This window comes from Ips typographus, linkage group LG5 (assembly GCF_016097725.1).
Source record: "Ips typographus isolate SLU linkage group LG5, UJ_Ityp_2.0, whole genome shotgun sequence".
Taxonomy (NCBI): Eukaryota; Metazoa; Arthropoda; class Insecta; order Coleoptera; family Curculionidae; genus Ips; species Ips typographus.
The window spans coordinates 14,092,147-14,099,179 of record NC_138426.1 but is presented as its reverse complement, the minus strand read 5'-3'; the positions used below and the strand labels follow the sequence as shown (position 1 = coordinate 14,099,179).

The following is a 7,033-nucleotide window of genomic DNA, read 5'->3' as shown; positions in this document are numbered from 1 at the left end:
ATCTGTGCACAACAAAATAGTGGGTAACCGAGTATGATGGCTAATTTCCACCGATTTTATAGTTTTAAACGCTAACGGCGTGGATTCTGAATTGCGCCCTGTGGCTTGATATAATAGGCTAATTCCACTTCCTTCTTCCTAAAACGTCCTGAACGGGGTTATTAGAACGGTAAATTAAATTTCCGCGATCTATTGCCTTTTATTAACCGGATCACATTATAATAAAAGTGGCATTAAACGAGCCTAAGGGAAAACTTTGATTTTCAATTTTCTTTGTAACAATCATGAAATGAATCAATTTTGTGAGTAATCAAAAGAAATTGATCTAGAATGTTTTGATTGATTTTACTGCTGAATGTATATTATGTTATTTATAAAACTGGTTAAAAGCCGCAAGGATACAATATATCTGGCTTTTCTGAGTAATTTTATTCGAATTGAATAAATATCTAGCCGGTGCACGTGCACGATATTTCCTTATAATTAAACTCGACCAGGCATTGCTCAATAATGAGACGACTGCATGTTCGAGAAATCAACACAGTCCGGTTATGTCGTTCTAGCGTTTTATCTTGTTTGATATACCAAATTGCTGGGAACAGAAAATCCTGTTTGATTCGCATTTTTTAAGTCAGTTTTTTTGCTCGGCTTTTGAAATTCACTCACGTCTAGTTCCATAAGTTTTCATTGATATTTCGCGGTTGCCAGTTTGAGCGTTCCAGACTCCCGGTGATTTAAAAAGTTTTGGTATTTTTAAAAAACTGATTTTGTTTTTTGCTACCCATAGATGAAGTAATCGCCCCAGTATTGCTCCGTATCAGTGCAAGAAAGTTGTTTTGTCTATCAATACCTTTTTTACGAAAGCATTTGGCAACATGGCATCAGTGTTAGCAAAGGACAGAAACATGAATTGACAATTGACATTGACAGTGCTTCAGTTGTTACCGATTTGACATGACTCACCAGAGTGAGGTTAAGCCGGTAAAAAGCAAAATATAAACAAGAACAGAGCGGTAAAATTAAATCAGTGTGGATTTTACTTTATTTGAACTGTGCAGGTTGGTGTTGGTAGTGATTCTGGACTGTGTGTGTGTTATTTTCTTGATGGTGGGCAAAGTAAGGTAAGCAGCAACCAATCTTCTGTATGTCACATGAAACATCTATTAGTCCCAAAATCAGCCGCTGTTTGCCTTCACTGTACTGTTCAGGCGTTAACAAAAAATATGAAAAACACAAATACAACACCCAAAAGGGTCTGGTGAACCATAGCTAACTACGAATTTTAACACAAGACACAAACGAGAGATGCTTTGTCCGCTGTTGCCAACTTTCTTATTGGAACTTGAAACTGAAAGTAGGTTTTCACTTTATTTACAAGAAACATTGAAATTTTCATTACAAACTAGAACTTTAGCTCCTAGTGTTTAATGTTTAGTAAAAACATTTGAAATTGAAATTTTAAGAACAGGACAGCATTTGTTTGAGTATTATATCTAAGAATCTAAGTGATCAGTCACTTGATTAGCATAGATTCACATATTCTCATATTTATTCTTTTTTCGAAACACTTCTACAATTTTTAAGAATGATGTAATGATTTCAGACTACGCATGCGATTTGGCAACAGGGCAGACAAACTTTCCAAATCAGCTGATTCGCATTTTTTCTTTTTTACCTGTACTTTATAGGACGTAACCTAACCGAAAAAAAAAATTGACTCAAAATTCGTGTTTAGCTATTGTTCACAAGACCCCACACAAAATAATAACCTAATCGATAAATTTAAGTTGAAACGGGAAAAGTTTGAAGAAACTGTCAACAAACGCCAAAATTATGAATTTTTAAATGGCGTTGCGGACAGCGCCAACACCGAATTTTCCCGAGTTTTAACGATTAGTTACAGAACATACGTTAATGACGTCAAAATCATTTCGTCTCGATCAGTTTACAGCGAATAGACAAGGAACGACAATTATTACGTCACTGTCGCTAGCCCTGTGGGACTTTAGAAACCACACTTATTTGGTACACCATATACGAAAAAGGTCCATTTGTCTTTTGCTTACAGGAAACTGAGCGAAACAAAATATGTGTGGACGTATGTCTTATATGATTTTTACCAAATGTCAAAGTGTCAACTGTCATTCACTAAATCCTAATGTCGTAGCAGGTGGCAGGTTGCCATATTTACTTTAAAATACAGTGTATGTAACCTAAATAGATTCACTGGAAAATACCTGGCAAATTACTCCAAGCGCAATTAAAGAAAACATTTTTTTAATGGGTCTGTGCAACCATTTACCGTTAATAAATAATTGTGAAAGCAAAACAACGTTTGTGTGTCTGGCTTTTAATTACGCCAAAAGACTTTGTCGTTTTGTTACCGTTTTGCTATTAAAAGCCAAGCACGACCGCTCGCTTAAATCGACAGAACCAAATGGGTGCTGCAGTTATTAGGGCGATTCAGAAAATCTCCATATTTTGATAAGCAATTTAGATAAGTGAGTGCGACCTAAAACGAGTGCGAAGCACCCAAATAATAATTAGACAATAAAATCAAAACGAGAGTGATTTTAATAATTTTCAACTAAACCAAGTGAATCACCATAATTTAGCCATTCAAGATGGCTACTTTTAAATATACCGTGAAATTGCAAATATAGTCTGTTAGTCAGCGAAAAAAAATTGTAATTTTTATATTATAATATTTATTAATTAATGTGTTTAGATAAAAGAAAGATGAAATTACAATCTACATTTTGACGTTTGAACGAACCTACTAGCTGTCATAGGGACCAAATTAGAAGCTGTCAATGACATTTTCAAATCTTGAAAGAAAATTGTATTAAAAGAAAGCCAAAATTACGAGCTATATTTTGACGTTTGTACAAACTTGTCAAATAAGGACACTTAAAAAAAAAAACAGAAGAAAAGTGACAGTTTTGCAACTTTTTGACTGGGAAAATGTGGCAACATTTAGTTAATATAAAAGTGATGGGAAAGAACACACAGCCTTCTCCACAAAAAATTCATTCAAACCCCTAAAATGTTAGAGGGGTCGCGTTATTTTGATGGCGGGGGGGATGGAGCAGAAAATAGTTGCAATGAATAACGTAGGCGGCATAGCGAAAGCACCCGGCAACACCGCCCGCATTTGTGACAGATGACAAAACGACAGTTCCTAATGTCAAAAGCGTCAACAGTGTAAACTACCGTAGATCAAGGAGGCGATCAAGAGATGTAAACAAACATCAGTGAGGTTAAGGTTATAAGCTGGTTAAACACATTGTAAAAACTGTAAAAAAGGCAAAATCGGGGAAAAACTTGAACACCAAATAATGCGTGCAGACCTGGGAGAGGAAGCAAGTGAACAGATGTCCAGAGTAGGTCAAGAAGAGGCTCGAGTGTCAACACAATGTCCAAAAGATTTCATGAGTGAAAGAAAAAAAACTGGGTTTAAGAAGGGGGCTATTAGAAGTTCAAAGATTTGAAGAATGGAGCCGAGGTGTGGTTCAGCTGGTCATTGAGGCAGGTATGTCCACCACTCTGAGAGGCCTTGTTTTTTCTTTTCACAAAAATGTAAAGCTGGTTGTAACAGAGATGTCTAGCAAAATGAGACTTGATGGAGTTTGCATCAAAGTTGGGGTTGTTGGAAAATTTATCTGCCTTTGGCCGATATAGAGTGCATTGCAGTTGGGGGTGCAGCAGGAGAGTTCATAAACTCCAGATCTGTGAAGTGTGGGTGTTGTGTCTTTGGAGTTGCAAAGGAATTGGTGTGAAGTGTGTAGGACTTTGAAACAAATTGTGATGTTGAGAGGCTTAAATGTGTTTCTTAATTGTAGGGAAACAGGGCCTAGGAAAGGGATAGAATAGTAATTTGATAGTTTAGGTTCATCGGTTGTAAGTAGATTTTTGTTAATGAACTTGTTAAAATGATTGTAATAAATCTTGTTGAACAGAAAATCAGGAAAGTCGTTAGGTCCCTCAGGTTGAAGGGATGGTTGGAATTGTAGGGGATTAAGCAGTCTCAGTTAGTAGCTTTTGGCGCTATTTTTTCAGTAATTCAAAAAGTAAGGAAAAAATCACACTAAAACACACAAACCAGCTTCAAGACAACTGACCTAACCTAAACGAACAAACTTTACAGGTCATGACCAACATAAGGGTATTTTGTCGTGGGAACCAATTGATGTAACGAGAGTGTTGTAAATGTAGGACGTCATCTTTCATAGTTTAGCGCAAATTTGGTGAAATTCTCATAATCATGATCAATAATAAGGAATTATTAATGGTCATGTTTTAGAAAGTAGCTATGCACTTGCATTTTTGTCTAGTAATTGGTTATGTAAGCGTAAGGTAATGTATTCAGTACCGCTTTCAAGAATCGAGGTGCTCAGCACTAAAAATACCAACAGAAAAATGAATTTTTAGTTAAAAGATTGGAATTTTTATTACGGTATACCAAGAAACCTCGACCATTACGGGACCTTGACTCTTGCAAATCTCTTCAAAATTTCAAACACGTTTGTTTTCAGTTTCACGTGTTATGGCAGGCAGTCGATAAGAACAGCGACATGGAAACATGCATATAAGTACCACCCAAAATATTTATTATTCTAATGTACAGGTTGATCGAAAAATGTCAAATATGATAGTTATAGTCCATCGACCCTGAAGGTTTTGCAGAATTTACTTTTTAATATACCTGACTATTATTTGCAATATTTTCCATATTTTGTTTCAGAAGGGAGGACATATTGTAGAACATCTGTTCAATTAAATCAGATAGTAATATACCCTTTCTAGTGAATAGTGGAGAGCAACCCTGTATACTAATTCACATTCACTGCCATCAATCAATGTTATGATAATCTGAGTGGAAAAGTGTATGTATGATTTGGTGTAGCGATTCAATGTTAATGCCACCTGGACTTACAAATCTAATACCGTGAACTTTCTTCAAACCAAAACACCCACGGAAATCTGGACTGGAGGCAGAAATTTTAATTAGAAAGTGTTTTGCACGCAAAAGTGGGTATTTTATAGGTGCACGTCACGGTTACCTTATATGCTATCTTGTTCTTGATTTGTCATCGCAAATAGCGTAAAATATTACACATCCGGGTGTTACTGAGGAATCGTAGAAAACCTGAAGGCAAGGATCAACGTCCGATTAGAATAAAATATTCATTAAAGTAAACTGGGCGGTAGAGGATTTGCCAGCGTGTTCCACTACACATACCATGAATGTAATTTTCAGAGAAATCAATATTCTTTTTCAATTGTAATTGTTGGTTTCTATTGCATTTTAGATCATGAATCGACCTCCGTGGTAGCATAAAGGCGAACCACACCGTACGTCAGAAAATATCAAGATCGCCGGCCAGAGGATTATTAGCTCCGGAAAAAATGTCTAACACGATCATTGAACTTGATATTACTTTTCCAATACAACCCGACCGGCAACCTACAATATCTCCATCGATAAAATATATATTGTTCTCATCTCCGTGGTAATAAATATACTATGACTAGCAGTTTAGACAGCTCTTTTAATCTATGTGTTATTGGCGAACCGCTCCACTTTCATTCTAATCTATCCTGAGATAAAATTGGTCTACTGCTTACAATGGTAATTGCATAGTGGATATAATACCGTTCGTTTTCATAAGATTTAATGGACGTTGGGTACTTTGTACCTCCAAGATGAAGCAATTTCTGCAATAGTGGAAGACAACGACCATTAGAAACACTAAAACACTTTCCATGTAGACTTCAATCTACGGACTTGGTACACCAAATAATTATTGTTCAATTTCTTAGACTATAGGTAGTGTAAAACTAAACATCAGTCCAAATTTGTATTGAATAGTCTAAAAACTTGTTATTTACTACTAGGAATAGTCTGTTAATTCGTTTTTTCAGATTCATGGTCGATTGTCTGAAGCTGAATTTGAAAAACTAAGAATTGTTCAAAAATCAACACAAAAATTTTATTTTTTTCCAAACTCTCTGTGTCTGGACTGAAACAAGTTTAAAATTCAATTAAACACTGCAAACAATCCAAATTAATTCATTTCTAAAAATTAGTTCTCAACTTCTCAATATTTTACTTTCAATTCTCAACAGTCTGAAACTTTTACTACTAAAAATAGTCTTAAACTCGATGTTTTTGTCTTAAAGCACAAAAAGCAGTCTGAATTTTTTAGAAATGCCACAATTTTTTTCCCCATGAGTGTAGAAGTCAATTTAATAGTGAAGAAGCTTGACATGACATTTTCAAGACTATGGACAGTGTACAAACTGGCTTTCAAGCCTGAAAAGTCAAAAACTTTGTAAATATAGTCTTGAAACTCGATTTTTCAGGCTGAAAACAGTCTTAAAGCACTAAAAACTGTCTAGATTTTTAAAAAATGCTTGAATTTTTAGCCCTGAGGTGTCTAGAAGTCAATTTACATTTTAAAGCTTTGTAAAAATTGTTTTTTAAATCTGCTATGTCAAAAACTTGGTTATTATAGTATTGAGACTCGATTTTCCAAACTGAAAGCAATTTTAAGCAGCAGTATCCTAAAAAAATGAAAAGCAAAGTAATAGGAACTTGAAAAGTTAGTTTTTAAGCAAATTTTCATAAACCTACTTCAAATGCAAATTTTAAGCTTCTGATGTCACTTTTAATTGGTTCAACGTCACTTTTTGGTGTCCAAGCCAATTTTCAAGGTTTAAATGCGTGAATTTGTAGTCATAAATTCGAGAAAAAGTAGCTTTTCATGTCTACAGGTCAATTTTTAATACTAAAGTCTTTCAATTTATCTGAAAACTGGTTATAAAGACAATTTTTAAGCCTCTGAAGTAAATTTTTACCGTTTCAAAGTTAATTTAGTGGTTTCTAAGTCAAATTTCAAGACTAAAGTGTTTCAATTTGTAGGAAAACTATAAAAACTGGCTACAAAGACATATTTTAAGCTTCTTAAGTCAATTTTTCGTTTCCAAGACAATTTTTAAGTTAGGTTGAGTTGGTTTTGGGTCTTTATAA

General features: G+C 34.8%; 1 long non-coding RNA gene across 1 annotated transcript; it reads left to right on the top strand.

Moving 5' to 3' along the window:
- The first annotated feature begins 3,064 nt into the window (after window positions 1–3,064).
- On the top strand, window positions 3,065–5,542 carry LOC145729187 (uncharacterized). The gene is made up of 3 exons (XR_014178294.1): window positions 3,065–5,031; window positions 5,104–5,249; window positions 5,313–5,542. It is a non-coding gene; the product is annotated as an uncharacterized LOC145729187 (long non-coding RNA).
- The last annotated feature ends 1,491 nt before the right edge of the window (window positions 5,543–7,033 follow it).